This window comes from Hemiscyllium ocellatum, chromosome 10 (genome assembly GCF_020745735.1).
Source record: "Hemiscyllium ocellatum isolate sHemOce1 chromosome 10, sHemOce1.pat.X.cur, whole genome shotgun sequence".
NCBI lineage: Eukaryota > Metazoa > Chordata > Chondrichthyes > Orectolobiformes > Hemiscylliidae > Hemiscyllium > Hemiscyllium ocellatum.
The window spans coordinates 69,553,085-69,572,219 of NC_083410.1; positions in this window are offsets into that span (position 1 = coordinate 69,553,085).

Genomic DNA, 19,135 nt, shown 5'->3' on the forward strand with positions numbered 1-19,135 from the left:
AGTGTAAACTTACTTGGTCTGTGGGCCCTGGTAAGCAAGTCCACATTTGTAATGAAAAGCTGCCTTAAGTGACTCTGGTATTAAAAACCATCGATCTGGTATCTTCATGGTGTTCATTTTTAACTTCTCCATACATCAAGGTCAAGGCATTTCCATGAAAAGTCTTCTTAGGGTGCAAAGCATTGCTTTGATGGCTCTGATGCAAAGTAGTGAAAGGGTACCAGTGCAGGCAGAGAGATGCTAATCTTTAATAACAGATCACAAAGTGGTCTGCCTCAGGGTTAAATTACCATTGCTAGTATAATGCTAGTAATTATTTAGGGGAAACAGAGGGAATGGAGCAGAATGGGAGGATGGAAATAGAAGCTTTTCAAGCTTTTAACAAACTCATTGCTCTCCAGTAACCTGTCACAAATATTCTTTTGACTCTTCAAGAGTGACAGAGAAATTTCAGCTTTGTCCATTGATAATGAAATTATATATCAAGGAGACACCATAATAACACTCAGTCTTTAAAGTAGTGCAGATGTGTCAGACAGCACGTAGGTTCAGGGAACCACAATAGTAACACACAATAGTAGCAGCCTTAATGTGGGAAAGCTTCTCAACTATTAAATATTATAGCACCTGCCATGACACGATCACCTAAAGACTCAGAATTAAGATTTACTGATACTCCCCCATCCGTAGAGGGCAGCAGTCAGCCACCTCAGTTTTTCTTTTCAATGGGAAAACACTCAGAAGGAACCTTGAATAATAGGGCTTATCCAAAAAAGCTGGGAATCTAGATCCACAAGTCCTGCAGCTATTTCCAACAGATCCAATTTTTGTGGTAGATAAACAGGTGGGATGTGACTCACACATGGGAGACCTGAACTTAGCAGAATCATTTGAACTTTGTGTGGAATTCAAATAGAGTCTTAAAGGTTGCTGGAACAATGGACTTATTGCACAGGGTATGTGTAAAGATTTTATTAAAAGTTGACATAAGTGTTCATAAAAACTGAATAAGTTTTATGGAACTGTCAAGCTGTCAAATTATTTAACACTTTTGAACAAAATACTCTGTCTGTGACTATGAGTAGAAAACAATCTGTGATTGTAATTTAAATCAGTGTATGTTGACGGAAATCTAAAGTGCCAGTAGGATAGAATTATTACTGCTTGTTTCCACCATCTATTATTAACACAGTGTGGGTGGATGGGTTGTAATTTCACAATCTAATTGAAGACTCCTAAAAGGTTATTTAAGAGGCTGCAATGCACAAACTTTGGAGGATAACACATGGAAAAATCATTTACGAGGATCATTATTTCCAATTGTGTTATACAACTTTCTTGCATACGCTTGACAAGTCAGACATTGGTCCATGGTACTTCATGTATGGAACAGGATAGTTGGCCTCATTGCCGTGGGACTCCACAATTGACTTTCAGTCACAGAAAACAGTCAGAGGTGGGCCCTTGCTGTTTGCGGTTTATATAAATCATTTCGACATGAATGCAGGAAGATTGATCAGTAAGTTTGCAGATGATACAAAAGTTGATGGGGTGGTAAATCTTGTGGAAGAGAACGTTAGACTACAGGAGGATATAGATGAGCTGGTCAAATGGATTGATCAGTGGTAAAAAGAATTCAATCCAAATGAATGTGAGGTGATGACATTTGGCAGGACAAACAAGGCAAGACATGATGAATGGTTGGACTCTGGGAAACACTGAGGAACAGAGAGACCTTCTGGTGCATATACAACAACACTTTAAAGTATCAGGACAGTGGATGAAGTGGTTAGAAGGCATATGGTGCATTTGTCTTTCTTAGCCAAATCTTAGAGTTTAACAGTAGGCAACTTATGCTGTAACTATATAAAAGGTTGGTTAGGCCACAGCTAGAGAGTATTGTGTGCAGTTCTGAAATTCACCTTAAAGGAGGGATGTAATGTACTGCAGAGGATGCATAGGAGATTTACCAGGTTATTGCCTTTGCTGGAGAATTTCAGTTATGAAGAGAGATTGGACAGCCTGGAGTTGTTTTCCTTGGAGGTAAGGGTCACTACTGACTTGCTCTGCAGAATGTGCACCCAATGCCAGCTCCTCAAAAACTGCGTTAGGGCACTGGAGCTGGAGTTAGAGCTGGAGCTGGATGAGCTTCGGATCATTTGGGAGACAGAGGTGGTTATTGAGAGGAGTTACGGGAGGTAGTCACATGTCAAGTTCAAGAAAAAGGTAGATGGGTTACAGTTAAGGGACGGAAAGGGAACCAGCAGACAGTGCAGGAATCCCCTGTGGCTGTTTCCCTCAATAACAAGTATACTATTTTGGATACTGTTGGGGCGGACAACTTACAAGGGGTAAGCCATGGTAAGTCAGGTCTCTGGCACAGAGTCTGTCCCTGTTGCTCAGAAGTGAAGGGGGAAGAAGAGCAAAACATTAGACATTGGGGACTCCATGGTTAGGGGGACAGATAGGAGGTTCTGTGGGAACAAGAGAGACTCACAGTTGGTGTGTTGCCTCCCAGGTGCCAGAGTTTGTGATGTTTTGGATCGTATTTTCGGGATTCTTAAGGAGGAGGGAGAGCAGCCCCAAGTCATGGTCCACATAGGCACTAATGACATAGGTAGAATGGGGATGGGGTTATAAGGCAGAAATTCAGGGAGCTAGAGTGGAAACTTAGAGCTAGAACAAACAGAGTTATTATCTCTGGTTTGTTGCCCGTGCCACATGCTAGTGAGGTGAGAAATAGGGAGAGAGAGCAGATGAATACATGGTTACAGGAATGGTGCAGGAGGGAGGTTTTCAAATTCCTCGATAATTGGGGCTCTTTCTGGGGTAGGTGGGACCTTTACAAACAGTATGGTCTACACCTGAACCAGAGGGGTACCAATATCCTGTAAGAGGGAGCTTGGAAAAGAAAGTCAAAACAATAGGGAGTAGCACGGTGGGGGGTGGGGACAGGCAGGGGTGGGGGTGGCACGGTGGCTAAGTGGTTAGCACTGCTGCCTCTCAGCACCAGGGTCCCAGGTTCGATTCTAGCCTCGGGTTACTCTCTGTATGGAGTTTGCACATTCTCCTCGTGTCTGCATGGGTTTCCTTCGGGTGGTCCGGTTTCCTCCCGCAGTCCAAAGATGTGCAGATTAGGTGAATTGGCCATGCTAAATTGCCCATAGTGTTAGGTGCATTAGTCAGAGGGAAATGGGTTTGGGTGGGTTACTTTTCAGAGGGTTAGTGTGGACTTAGTGGGCCAAAGGGCCTGTTTCCACACTGTTGGGAATCTAATCTAAAAAAACAGTACTTTTAAAAGGGAGAAGGACTGACAATAGGCAGCAAGCACATGGTCTGTAAGGGAAACAGAGAAAGAAACCCACACTGCTAACTGACACAGCAGTGAATCTGCGTCGTTACTGCCTTTGCTGTTTGAATTCATGTATAGCTGGACATCGGAGTGTGTCTAGGAAAACTTAAGCAGCGAAATTCACAACTGATCTTGGAGGAACCTGTTTGGGAGAGGTTACAGCACAGAAACAGATAATTGTACAATTTTAAGTTTAGCCTTGCTGTAAATCTACAATAGTGAGTAGTGTGAGTTCTTTCATGATTATATGTTTTATTGAGAGCTGTCTCTTGATTAAATTTTAAAAATATAAGCCATAAGTATTAGGTTAGCCAGGAGCAGTGTTTTGTAGAGCAATAAGAGGGTGCTATTTTCTGGGTCTGTAGATTGGAAAGAGCAAAAATGGCCTTTAGTAGAGTGATATGCTCTTCTTGTTGATGAGGGAGTTGAGAGAGTTTGTGTTACCGAGGATTATATCTTCAATAAATGCTATTGGTTGCGAATTCTATCAGATTGAATAGATTGGTTGGAGCAACAGTTAGATGCAATGAGCAATTTACAAGACCAACGGGGTGTGATGCCTGGCAGTTATAGGAAGGGAGAAAAGCCACAGATATAGTCACATTGATGGGTTAACTCCAGGAAAAGTAAGAGCGTTAGGTAGGTATTGCAGGAGTCTTCTGTGGCTATGGCCATTTGAAACAAGTATGCTGTTTTGGAAAATGTAGGGGGTGATGGATTCTCAGGTGAATGTAGCACAGACATCCAAGCTTCTGGTATCAAGACAGGCTCAAATGTAATGAGGGGTACATGAGGTTCCGAGCAATCGATTGCGTTAGGGGACTCTCTAGACAGAGACACAGACAGACATTTCTGTAGCCAACAGCAAAAAAATCAGAATGGTGTGTTGCCTCCCTGGTGCCTGGATCAAGGGTGTCTCAGAAAAGGTACAGAATGTTCTATAAGGGGAGAGGGCCCAGCAGGAGGTAATTGTATATGTTTGAACCAATGACATAGGAAGGGAAAAGGATGAGATTCTGAAGGGAGAATATAGAAAGTTAGGCAGGAATTTAAAAAGGAAGTCCTTAAAAGGTAGTAATATCTGGATTACTCCCAGTGTTACAAGCTAGTGAGGGTCGGAATAGGAGGATAGAGTAGATGAATGCATGGCTGAGGAGCTGGATCCAATGATTTTTGAATCATTGGAATCCCTTCTGGGGTAGAAGTGACCTATACAAGAAGAATGAATTACACCTGAAATGGAAGGGGACTAATATACTGGCAGGGAAATTTGCTAGAACGGGAGGATTTAAACTGGTAAGGTGGAGAGGGGTGTGGGGGGAACCCAGGAGATAGTGAGGCAAGAACTCAATCTGAGACTGGTATAGTTGGGAAAAGAAGCAAGTCAAATAGTCAGGGCAAGCAGGGTCAAAGCAGAGAACAGGGTAGGACTGATAATTTAAACTGCATCCATTTCAATGCAAGAGGGCTAACAGGGAAGGCTAATGAAATTAGGGCATGGTTAGGAACATGGGACTGAGATATCATAGCAATTACAGAAGCGTTGCTCAGGGATGGACAAGACTGGCAACTTAATATTCCAGGATACAAATTACAGCTGTACTTAGGGAAAATATTCCCAGAAATACATCCAGGGAAGTTATTCAGGTAGAACTGAGAAATAAGAAAGGGATGGTCACCTTATTGGGATTGTAGTATAAACCTCCTAAAAGTCAGCGGGAAATTGAGAAACAAATTTGTAAGGAGATCTCAGCTATCTGTAAGCATAATAGGGTGTTTATGGTAGGGCATTTCAACCTTCCAAACATAGAACTGGGACTGCAGTAGTGTTAAGGGTTTAGATGGAGAGGAATTTGTTAAGTGTGTAAATGAAAACTTTGCTGATTCAATATGTGGATGTACCGACTAGAGAAGGTGCTAAACCTGACCTATTCTTGGGAAATAAGGCAGGGCAGGTGACTGAGGTGTCAGTGGGGATGCATTTTGGGACCAGTGACCATAATTCTATTAGTTTTAAAATAGTAATGGGAAAGGATAGACCAGATCTAAAAGTAGAAGTTCTAAATTGGAGAAAGGCCAATTTTGACGGTATTAGGCAAGAACTTTCAAAAGCTGAATGGGGGCAGATGTTCGCAGATAAAGGAATGGCTGGAAAATGAGACTCTTTCAGAAATGAAATAATGAGAGTCCAGAGACAGTATATTCCTGTTAAAAGGAAAGGTTGGTAGGTGCAGGGAATGCTGGATGACTAGAGGAATTGAACATTTGATTAAGTAAAAGAAGGAACCATATGTCAGGTATGCACAGGATAGATCAAGTGAATCCTTAGATCCTTAGTAGTATACTTAAGAGGGAAATCAGAGGACAAAAAGGAGACATGAGATAATAGGGTTAAGGAGAATACAAAGGGTTTTTACAAATACGTTAAGGACAAAGGGTAACTGGGAGAGAATAGGGCCCCTCAAAGATCAGCAAGGCGTCCTTGGTGTTGAGCCACAGGAGATGGGGAAGATGTAAAAGAGTATTTTGACTCAGTGTTTACTGTGGAGAAGGACACAGAGGATATAAAATTGGACAGAAATAGATGGTGAAATCTTGAAAAATATCCATATTACAGAGGAGGAAGTGCTGGATGTCTTGAAATGCATAAAGGTGGACAAATTCCCAGGACCTGATCAGGTGCACCTTAGGAATCTGTGGGAAGCTAGGGAAGTGATTGCTGTGCCTCTTGCTGAGATATTTGTTTCATCGATAGTCACAGATGAGGTGCCTGAAGACTGGAGGTTGGCTAACGTTGTATCACTATTTAAGAAAATTAATAAGGAAAAGGAATAGGTATACACCACAGGGCAAGAGTTATAGATGGGGGAAAGGCAATTATGATGGATTAGGCAAGATTTAGGAAGCATAGGATGCGTGGGATGGGGAAGGAAACTGCAGGGGATGGGCACAATTGAAATGTGGAGCTTATTTAAGGATCATCTACTGCATGTCTTTGATAAGTATGTACCTGTCAGGCAGGGAGGAAGTGGTCGAGCGAGGGAGCCGTAATTTACTAAGGAAGTTGAATCTCTTGTCAAGAGGAAGAAGGCAGCTTATGTTAGAATGAGACATAAAGGCTCAGTTTGGGTACATGAGAGTTACGAGCAAGTCAGGACAGATCTAAAGAGAGAGCTAAGAAGAACAGAAGGGGACATGAGAAGTCATTGGCAGATAGCTTTAGGGTTTTCCTTGATCCTTTCTATAGCTATATCAGGATTAAAAGAATGACCAGAGTAAGATTAGGGCCAATCAAGGACGGTAGTGAGAAGCTGTGCTTGGAGTCCAAGGAGATAGGGAAAGCACTAAATGAATATTTTTTGTCAGTATTCACGCTGAAAAAAGGAGAATACTGAGATACAGGCTACTAGACTGGATAGGATTGAAATTCACAGATGTTTTAGCAATTCTGGAAAATTTGAAAATAGATAAGTCCCCTGGGCCAGGTGGGATTTATCTTGGAAGCCAGGAAAGAGATTGCAGAGCCTTTGGCTTTGACCTTTATGTTGTCATCGTCTACAAGAATAGTGCCAGAAGACTAGAGGATAGCAAATGTTGTCCCCTTGTTCAAGAAGGGGATTAGAGACAACCCTGGTAATTATAGACCAGTGAGCCTTACTTCATTCGTGGGTAAAATGTTGGAACGGATTGTAAGAGATGGGATTTATAATTACCTAGAAAGAAATAATTTGACCAGGTATAGTCAACATGGTTTTGTGAAGGGTAGATTGTGCCTCACAAACCTTTGAGTTCTTTGAGATGGTGACCAAATGGGTGGATGAGGGTAAAGCAGTTGATGTGGTGTATATGGATTTGATAAGATTCCTCATGGTAGGCTATTGCACAAAATGCAGAGGCATGATATTGAGGGTGATATAGCAGTTTGGATCAGAAATTGGCTAGCAGAAAGAAGTGAGAGGGTGGTGGTTGATGGGAAATGTTCATCCTGGAGCTCAGTTACTAGTGGTGTACCACAAGGATCAGTTTTGGGGCCACTGCTGTTTGATATATTTATAAATGACCTGAATGTGGATTAGAAGGATGGGTTAGTAAATTTGCAGATGACCCTAAGGTCGGTGGAGTTGTGGTTAATACTGAAGGTTACAGAGAGATGTAGACGAGCTACAGAGCTGGGCTGAGAGATGGCAAATGTAGTTTAATGCGGAAAAGTGTGAGCTGATTTACTTTGGAAGGAGCAATAGGAATAAAGCGTACTGAGCTAATGGTAAGATTCTTGGTAGTGTAGATGAGCAGAGAGATCTCAGTGTCTATACATAGATCCTTGAAAGTTGCCACCCAGGTTGATTGGGTTTTAAGAAGCCATACGGTGTGTTAGCTTTGGTAGGGGGAATTGATTTGAGTTTTGGAGCAATGAGGTCTTGCTGCAATGTACAAAACTGTGGTCCAGCCCCACTTGGAGCATTGCGTACAGTGTTGAGGTTCTGTTCGCCGAGCTGGGAGTTTTTGTTGCAAACGTTCGTCCCCTTTCTAGGTGACATCCTCAGTGCTTGGGAATCTCCTGTGAAGCGCTTCTGTCATGTTTCCTTCGGCATTTATAGTGGCTTGTCTCTGCCGCTTCCGGTTGTCAGTTGCTGTCCGCTGCAATGGCCGGTATATTGGGTCCAGGTCATGTTGTTTGTCATCATGTATGAGCAAAACCAACGTAGTGTACAAAATCCCATGCAAGGACTGCACAAACCACTACATAAGATAAACAGGAAGACAGCTAACAACCCACATGCATGAACACCAACTAGCCACGAAACGACACGACCAGCTATCCTTAGTAGCCACACACGCAGATGACAAACATGAATTCGACTGGGATAACACTACTATTATAGCGCAAGCCAAACAGAGAACAGCCAGGGAATTCCTAGAGGCATGGCACTCAGCCACTGATTCTATCAACAAACACATCGACCTGGACCCAATATACCCGCCACTGCAGCGGACAGCAATGACGGCAGAGACAAGCCACTATAAATGCTGAAGGAAACATGACAGAAGTGCTTCACAGGAGGCTCTCAAGCACGGAGGATGTCACCTAGAAAGGGGACAAGACGTTTGCAACAAAATCTCCCAGCTCGGCGAACAGAACCACAACAACGAGCACCCGAGCTACAAATCTTCTCCCAAACTTTGATTGCGTACAGTTCAGGTCACCGCATTATAGGAAGAATGTGGAAGCTTTGGAAAGGATTCAGAGGAGATTTACTAGGATGTTGCCTGGTATGGAGTGAAGGTCTTATGAGGAAAGGTTGGGGGACTGGAGGCTGTTTTCATTTGAGAGAACAAGGTTGAGAGGTGTCTTAATTGAGACATACAAGATAATCAGAGGGTTAGATAGGGTGGACTGTGAGAGCTTTTTTCCTCAGTTGGTGATGGCTAGCATAAGGGGACATAGCTTTCAATTGAGGGGTGATAGATATAGGACAGATGTCAAAGGTTGTTTCTTTACTCAGAGTGGTAGGCGTGTGGAATGCATTGCCTGCAACAGTAGTAGACTTGCCAACTTTAAGAGCATTTAAATGGTCATTGGACAAACATATGGATGAAAATGGAATAGTGTAGGTTAGATGGGCTTCAGATTGGTTCCACAGAACTGTGCAATTTCGAAGGCTGTACTGCGCTATAATGTTCTATGTGCTATATGTCTGATTATGCAACCTACAAAATCAATTCTTATCATGAGCTACATTATATGGAAGCGGCTGGTGAGCCCAGAGCAGGACCCTAGCAAACAGCATCGATGAGGCTGGTGAGCCTGGAGCAGGACTTTGGCTGCTGCATCAAGGAGGCAACTGGTGGAGGAATAAGCATGGGACCAAGTAGTGGCTGCTACAATGGCAGAGGTAATATCCACGAAGTAGGCCCAGTGACAAAAGATGGCGCCTGAGGAACAGCGATTTCAACATTGGTTGGGATGAGCACCAATAGCAGTGAAGTGGTGACAGACTGTCTTTCAGCTATTTTTAAAATTATTCCTAAACCATTCAATGGCCCCAGAATCATAGCGACAGAGGTTTTTCACTTGAAGATATTTGTGACAGTAAAAATCATTCATTTACAAACAGAATCCAGCTTACAGCAAATGAAGAAGATTGAAGAAGAAAATTCTGATGAAGAGAATTGTGTGAAAATATTGAGTGACAACAACCAGCAGCAAAACAGCCGAGTTGCCAGCCAAGCAATGTAAACTCAATTCAACAAGGAACAACACATCTCTCTCCAGGCAGGTGTATGATCACCAGATCAGGATGAGTGTTGTCAGATCTCCAAAACCTTACCTTGAAGTTTAAGCCTTGTATTTAGTTAAACTTTCTTTAATTATTGAACTAAAAACATGTGCCTAAGTACAACTGTGTATATCTATTTGGGGACAAAAACAGAAATTGCAGGAAAAGTTCGGCAGGTTTGACAATATCTGTGGATAGAAATCAGAGTTAACATTTCGGGTTCAGTGACCATTCCTCAGAATTGATGGGAACTAGGAAAAAGTTGTTTTTTTATGCAAAGGATAGGGTAGGGGAGAGGTTACGGAGTAGACATTAAGTGAGATAGAGCCCAAAGACAGAGAACGGTTGGACAAAGGAGTGGACACGATCAGCCTGGGAGAATCAAAAGTGGCTGATGATGGGTGGTATGTAGTAGCAGACCATGTGATAATAAGGCCTGGTGTGTGGGGGTTGGGACAAGAATATGGGAGAAGGTGCCTCAAGCTCTAAAATTGTTGAATTCAATCTGGAGTCCAGAAGGCTATAGAGTTCTCAAGCAGAAAATGAGGTGCTGTTCTTTTGGCTTGTGCTAAGCTGCACTGAAGTACTACAGCAAGCCTGAGACAGACCTGTTGGCCAGGGAACACAATGTTCACTTCAATACACCACTGTGTGGCAGCTTCTTCCATGTCCTTACCCCAGTCCTCACACATTAAACCTTGTCATCACACGATCCACTATTACACACCACCCATTGTTAGCCACTGTTAGTCCATTAATAGCTATTAATTCTTCCAGGCTGATTGTTATCCACTCCTTTGTCTGTCCAACTGTTCTCTCTCTTTTGGCTCTGTTTTCATCAATCATTTGCTCCTTAACCCCTCCCCTATACTCTATCTTCTGCATAAAAAATGACTTTTTCCTAGCTGACATCAATTCTGAGGAAGGGTCATTGCACATAAACATTAACTCTGATTTCTCTCCATAGATGCTACCAGACCTGCTGAGCCTTTCCTGCAATTTCTGTTTTTGTTCCTGGTTTCCAACATCCACAGTTCTTTCGGTTTTCACATGTTTGGGATGGGTTTTCATCTTTAGTAAAATAAGACATCTTATAGTCAGTATGGTTTCATGGTCAATATAAAGGTATACCTTTAGGAGGCACAGTACCCTAGTCTGCCTTTAAGGGATAAACTCATGGCAAGACTGTGTCGCAGCATGTGGATATAAGGATCACATACTCTATTCTAATTTGAATCACTTGAAGAACAACACTATTGCATACTGTTTTTGTTGTAACCGATAGTTTAATATTTGTCCACACAGTTTGGGGACTGGGAAATGTAATCTTTGTACCTCATGACTAGCTTTAATAAACATGTATTGGATTCTTCAATATCCATGCCTTTTCTGTGTTACAGGAGATAATGTTCCTGCACTAGGTAAAATACCCTGCTGGAGGCAATCCCACGTCATTTGCAGAATTGCAAGAGAATTGAATGAGCAATGAAGTTCACCTTGAATGAGATATACATAGTGTGAAGGTTTTTTTTTAATGTTCCTTGGCTTGTATATGTAGTTTGTAATATATGGACGCTCCTCAATACACTCCTAAGATGCAAAAACTTCTGTGATCCACCCATTCCTTTCAAATAATAAAATAGAGACATGTGCTCCAAGGAATACTTACAACTCCTTTGAAAGCAGCATACAATAACTTTTCCTAGGGAAAACAGGATCAAATAACAGGTTCAAAACAATTTTAAGAAACTGTCAGTAAGATTCCCAATAAATGTTTGTTTTTCAATACCAAGAACAAATTTGAACAAAAGCAACATTAAATAATGCCTTAAAACAAAACAAAGAACAGCAGATGCTGAATATCAAACAAAAACAGAAATTGCTGGAAATGCTTAGTAGGTCTGGCAGTATCTGTGAAGAGAAAACAGGGTTAATGTTTTGGGTCCAGTGACCCTTCTTCAAATGAGACTCTTCTCCAAATAATGCCTACCTACATTAGATCATTTGCAGAAAAAGCCAGGTGCTCCAAAAACATGATGGGATTAACATCTAATTAACATTAAATTCAGTTTTAGAACTTCTAGTGCAAAGCTAATTTGAAAGCTGAAGTGCTCCAGGTACTTCCAGTTCCTGTTATGATGTAGACTAGTTGATTGACATTTGAAAGGTCACACCATGCAAAATCAAAGCAGAAGCAGGCTCTTCAGTCCCTTGAGCCTGCTCCACTTTCAATAAAAAAGTGGCTGATCTGTTTGTGTTTGGAATTACTCATCCCATCTACCCCAATAACCTATGGTTCTCTTGCCTAAGAAGAATCTATCTACCTCTGCCTTACCATATTCAATGAATGTATCCATCACTTTCTTAGGCAAAGAATTCCAAAGTCGTACAACTAATAGACAAACATTCCCTTCATTTCTGTCTTAACAAGGTGATCACTAATTTTAGGACAGTGCTCCCTAATTCTGGACTAACCCAGAAGACACAACGTCCTTTCCCTATCCATCTTATCAAGAACATCCAGAACCTTATCCACTTTAATCAAGTCGCCCACTTACTTTTCTAAACACCAGTGGAAACAAGCCCAGCCTGTCTGACCTACCCTCATAAAGGTAGTCCACTCATTCCAGCTACCAATTTAATAAATTCTGATCCATCAACATAATTATATCTTTCATTAAATAAGAAGACCAAAACTACACACAGTATTCAAGACGTGATCTCACCAATGCATTGTGAAACTGAAGCTAAACTTTATGTTCAGTTCCACTTACAATAAAATATACATCCCATTCATTTTCTTGATAATCTGTTGTACCTGCATTCTACCTTCTTGTGTCTGAAACATTAGAACACCTAAATCTTCACCTCAGAATTCCACTATTGTTCTGTTTAAGAAATATTCTACTTCTAATTCTTCACATCAATCTGAAGAAGTTTGCATTTTCCAGCATTATGCTCATCTGACAGATGTCAAGATTGCCACATCCTGGCTATCAGACATAGACCTAAGTATGTGAATTGCCTGTTTTCTACCAGTCAGCCAATCTTCTATCCATGCTATTATGTTACTCCATGCACCGTGAGCTTCTATGTTCCAGTTTAACCTTCAATGTAGTGCCTTATCAATACATCTGGAAGAACAAGACAAGTATGTCTATAGGCTTCCTTTATCTGCTGCAATTATATATTTTCCAACACTAATTTCTATAGTATCAGACTTGGAATAAGTCATATTTTTATTGGAATGTGTTTAACCAAAAAAAAATCTTTCTGAATCTTTTGTCTCATCTATAAGAGTCATTGAGATGTACAGCATGGAAACAAATCCTTCGGTCCAACTCATCCATGCTGACCAGAAATCCTAACCTAATCTGGTCCCATTTGCCAGCACTTGGTCCACATCCCTCTAAACCCTTTCTATTCATATACCAATCCAGATGCCTTTTAAATGCTGTAATTGTACCAGCCTCCACCATTTCCTTGAGCCATTCATTCCATACATGCACCACTCACTGCCCCTTTGATCTCTTCTAAATTTCTTCCCCTCTCACCCTAAACCTATACCTTCTAATTCTGGACTCCCGCACCCCAGGGCAAAGACTTGCCCATGCCCCTCATAATTTTATAAACCTCTATAAGGTCACCCCCTCAGCTTCTGATGCTCCAGGAAAAACAGCCCCAGCCTATTCATGCTCTCCCTGTAGCTCAAATCCTTGTAAATCTTTTCTGAACCCTTTCAAGTTTCACAACATTCAAAAAGTGGCCTCACCAATGTTCTGTACTGCCACAATATGACATCCCAATTCCTATACTCAGTACTCTGACCAATAAAGGATAGCTTACCAAATACCTTCTTCACTGTCCTATCTACCTGAGACTCCACTTTCAAGCAACTATGAACCTGAACTGCTAGGTTTCTTTGTTCAGCAACACTCCCAGGATCTTCCAGTTAGTGTATAAGTCCTGTTCTGATTTGCTTTTTGTCTGTATGTTCTCTAGCTTCCTCTTTCAAAATGGCCAAATTACACCTCCATCTAACCATTGGGTCTGGCAAGATGGATGGGATGTCATTAAACAGTATAACATTATGTTCTGGTAGGTTTGCTGAGTCGTTGGTGGTACACCTTGGCAAAACACTACATAGGGAACTTGGTCACTTGATCAGGCCTGCAGATCCCAAATGTAAAAAAGCAACAGCTGGGATCACGAAACTTCAGCGGTCAATTGACGCAAGAACCAGAGTTTTTTGAGAAAAAAAAGATCATTTGTTTCCCTCAAAAGATTAAATCAAAGAAACTTATCCAACTACTTTAAGCTTTGTACACCGTTGGAAGGAATAGGCTTGAATCAGCAAATGGTCTTTTTAGCTGAGAAATTGTTTGCTGCCACAGCGGTGACAAAATGCTAAACTTTTCATAAAGTATTATCTTCTTTTGTCAATGGAGGCAATAATGACTTCTAAATAATTGGATAATCAACTCTTAAACAGTCAAGTAATGTCATCTGACTATATTAAAAATTGTTATGCTGAGATCATAAAATAGTAATTTGTATCTACTATGCGTCTCAGCTTTCTTACATTCTAAACTCTTAGAGCTAAAGGGCGAAGGACTGTGGCCTCATCAGCTGTTTATATTGCAGTCTTCCTTTTTACCATTGTCTCGGAGATGAATGAATAGAAATAGTCTTCACAAAGCTTTGGCATTAATTTGTATATTTTTTCACATTTTGCAATAGTATGTTTGATTTTTGCAGTTTTTCATTTTAGATGCCTTTTAACTGATGTTTATGTTTCATGTGTTCATACTATTTTTGCAGTTCACAAGTTGGTGTGATTACTTATAAATAAAAATTGGTATGCAGACAAGAAACAGAATTAGGTCAAAGGTATCAGTAAATAGATTGTTTTGAAGAAGGGTTGAAATGGTACGCCTTGGACAAATGCAGGTTTCACTTCACAGAATACGCAGTCAGTTTGTAATGAGCACAATCTTAAAAAGTAGGAAGGTTGGCAAACAGCCAGCAAGGCTTCAACAGGCTTTAGGGAGCTGCAGATAAGTTAGCCGAATAGGTGATTGGAATGTGCAATTACATGCATACAAACGTGAAGTAATAAATTTTGGGAAGGAAAAGAAGAAGTAGTCAAAGATACATGCAAAGAATGGGAGCACAGACTCATTGGAATGGTGTTGAGGTATGTACACGAGCAGAAATCCAAAGAGTTTAAATACATTGACCATAAAACCTCCTCCTCCCACAGCTGTACAGATGTCTAATGTAACATTCCAGGAGCCCAAGCACCACCAGCAGCTTCTGATGTGACCTGGTAAAATAGCAGTCCCAGAAGTGTAACATTACCCTGACGTTACATACTCTAATGGGCTATTGCTAAGCAAGGAATCTTAATTTGAACAAAGCTGGCCCTTACAATAAATCTGGTTGTTAACTCTGAAAAATTAAAATCTTTATTCCAAGATTATTTAAAAGGCCACTTAGCAAATTGCAGCTTATGTGTTTTTGACTTTTTGTCTGGTGAAGTTGGTGAAAGCGCAGTGAGGAAGGAGGAGTATAATGGCTCCCCATGGGTGGCCTTAAACATAAATTTTTCAGGAGCTAGTCCTCAAATGATATAGAAGAAATGCCTTCTATGGCTACCATTCAGCAAAGCGATATTGATGAAGCGCAAAAAGGTCAAAAAGTATGGCACTGGAAAAGCACAGCCGGTCAGCAGCATCTGCAGAACAAGAGAGTCAATGTTTCAGACATAAGCCCATCATCAGGAATGTGGTGGCAAGGGTGAAGGGGGCTGAGAGATAAATAGGAGGGGGTTGGGGCTGGGGGAAGGTAGATAGATGCAGGTGGCGGGTTATGGTGATAGGTCAGAGCAGAGGGTGGAGGTGGGAAGGAAGATGAACAGGTGGGACAGTTCAAGATGGTGGTGCCGAGTTGTAGGGTTGGATCTGGGATAAGGTGGGGGGGTGGGACTTGAGGGAACTGGTGAAATCGACGTTGATCCCGTATGATTGGAGGGACCCAAGGCGGAAGATGAGGCATTCTTCATCAATTGGCTAGGATTTGGTGGTGGAGGAGGTCCAGGACTTGCATGTCCTTGGTGAGTGGGAAGAGGAATTGAAGTGGTTGGCCATAGAGCAGTGGAGGTGGGTGGGGTGAGGACCAGAAGGGTTCTATACTTGCTGCGATTGGAGGGGTGGAGTTCAAGGTTGCAGGTGCAGGAAGTGTAGGAGATGTGCTGGAGTGCATTGATAACCACGTGGGAGGGGAAATTGCGGTTCTTGAAGTAAGAGGCCATCTGGGACATTCTGTAATGGAATTGTTCCTCCTGGAGGCAGAAAAATCAGGAGTAAGGGATGGCGTTTTTACAGGAGGGAGTGCTGGGAGGAGGTGGCGTCTGGCTAGCTGTGGGAATTGGGTGGGTTTGAAGTAGATATCCATGTTAAGTCGATCACTGGAAATGAAGACAGACAGGTCCAGGAAGGGAATGGAGTGTCTGTGATGGTCCAGGTGAACTTGAGGTCAGGGTGGAAGGTGTTTGTGAAGTTGATGAACTGTTCAACCTCAACAATTTCTTCTTCAAATCCTACCACTTCCTTCAGACCAAAGGGATAGCCATGGGCACCCACATGGGCCCCAGCATTGCCTGCCTCTTCGTAGGATTCGTGGAACAATCCATCTTCTGCAGTTACAATTGCATCATCCTCCACTGCTTTCTCCGCTACATTGATGACTTTACCAGTGCCCCCTCATGCTCCCATGAGGAGGTTGAACTGTTCATTAACTTCACAAATACTTTCTACACTGACCTCAAGTTCACCTCAGACACCTCCCTCTCCTTCCCGGACCTCTCTGTCTCAATTTCCAAAGACCGACTCAACACAGACATCTACTTCAAACCCACTGACTCCCACAGCTACCCGGACTACACCTCCTCCAAGCAAACACTCCTGTAAAAACACTATCCCTTACTCCCAATTCCTCCACCTCTGCTGTATCTGCTTCCAGGAGGAGCAATTCCATTCCAGAACATCCCAGATGGCCTCCTACTTCAAGGATTACTATTTCCCCTCCCACATTGTCAATAGTGCCCTCCAGCACATGACTCCACTTCCCGCACCTCTGACCTTAAACCATACCTCTCTAACCCCCTCCCCCCCCTCCCCCAGTCCTCACTTTCCAACCCACCAATCTCTCGATACAATGCATCATTGCACATTCTCCCCATGTCTGCATGGGTTTCCTCTGGGTGCTCCAGTTTCTTCCCACAGTCCAAAGATGTGCAAGTCAAGTGAATTGGCCATGCGAAATTGTCCATGGTGTTAGGTGCGCTAGTCAGAGGGAAATAGGTCTGGGTGGGTTACACTTCGGAGGATCAGTGTGGACTTGTTGGGCTGAAAGGCCTGTTTCCACACTGTAGGAATCTAATCTAAATCTAATCATCTTCCCCCATTTCCATCACCTACAGTCAGACCCCACCACAGAGATCCCTCCCCAACCCAATCAGCATTCTGCAGAGACCATGGACACCATCAATTCCCTCATTAGGTCATGCCCACCAGCAACCCACCCTCCATTCCAGCACTTTCCCTTGCCGCCACAAGAGGTGTAAAACATGCACCAACACCTCCCCTCTTTCATCAAAGACCCCAAAGGATCCTTCAACATCTGGCAGAGATTTTCCTGCACATCCAGACACCTCATCTACTGTGTCCGTTGCTCTCGAATTGGTCACCTCTACATTGGGAAGACACCAACTCATGGAACATTTCAAACAACATCTCTGGGACACACACACCAAACAACGCATCCACCCTGTGGTCAACCGCTTCACTACTCCCTCCCACTCTGCCAATGACACTGCCAAACCTAGCCACCTGATACCTGGAGGAAGAATACCTTGGGATCCTCCAACCACATGACATCAATGTTGATTCCATCAGTTTCCTTATCTCCCCTCCACCCACCTTATCCCATTTCCAACCCTCCAACTCGATACCACCCTCTTGAACTGTCTCACTGTCCATCTTCCTTCCCACCTATCTGCTCCACCCTCCACTCTGACCTATCACCAACAACCCCCCACCTGCATCTACCTGTTGTCTTCCAAGCTACCTCCCCCTAGCCCCATCCCCCTCCCAATTATCTCCATCCCCTTACCCCCACCCCCCACCACATTCCTAATGAAGGGCTTATGCCTGAAATGTCGACTCTCTTGCTCCTTGGATGCTGCCTGACCTGCTGTGCTTTTCCAGCACCAACTTTTCAACTCTGATATCCAGCATCAGCAGTTCTCACTTTCCCTTCAATGTTGAAGAAGTTGTGTCACTTCCTTCAGCCCAACATGAAATCTCACAGAAGGGTGACAAAAAGACCACAAAGAAGGTGACTGTTGTTCTCACCTTCTGCACTTCCAGATAATTGCAGGCAGAAGCAGGAAATAACAACAAAACTCACTGCTGACCTCTGGATAAAACTCATTTTGAGACAGAGTGATATCTCGGAGTGGAATTTTATTTCTCGCTCTCAGCAGTGGCTCTGCAACTGATTGCAGTGCTCCCGTACTGGGCGTTGACAGCTTGGAGAAGGTCAAGCAGCCAGTTCCATTAAAGCATTTTAATAGGCCTGACACCACCATTCTACCTCAACAGAAAAATAAAACCATTTTCAAATGTTTTGCAGTAACCAAGTTACAGATTGAGAAACAAACATGATGGGTGAAGATAAAATCTAAAATATCCCGAAAATCTTTTCTTTAAATTGAATGTACCAAGTTTAAAAGGTCTATTAATTGATCATTTAACAGGATTCCACAATTATTCCACAAGCTTTTACAGTGCTAATTCTCTTGTTCATCAAATTTAATTAACTATATTGCCATTGTCCTGAGTGAAGAGTGTAACATTTTAAGAGTTTAGAACAGCTCTGAGAGGATGACGGAATGTTAAATTTCTCACAGATCCCAATAATTGTCTGACGTGGGGGGTCCAGGGTACAGCCTGTGGTGAGCCAGACTGACAGGCTGCAACAGCTGGATCTCTACACTGGTCTGCACATGCCTGACAACACTGAAGTAAACTCCCCTCTCTCTTCAGGAGTCAAATCCAGGCCATTATGAAGTTCTTGCAGGATGCAGTGCATTAAAGGCCATAGGAGCCTTTTATGCTGGACAAGAGTGCTACTTTTTTTTTGCTCAGAAAACAAGAACAGATGTAAGGGTATGGAGCTCATTCAAGATACTCCATTAGTATCTCTACATGTTTCCATGTTAACAAGGAAGATACATCAGCTGCAAAGGACACAACTCAGACTGCTGCAGTTTGTGTGCAAGATTTTGACCTCAGTGAGTTCCAGTAAACCTTACTGTAGCCACTGCTACATCACTGTACCCTTCCACTGATGCCAAGCCTCCAGAAACTTGAAATTTAGAGATAAGCCATAGAGCTGCACATTTATGAAAACTTCCTCGATCCCACTGCACAAGCAAAGA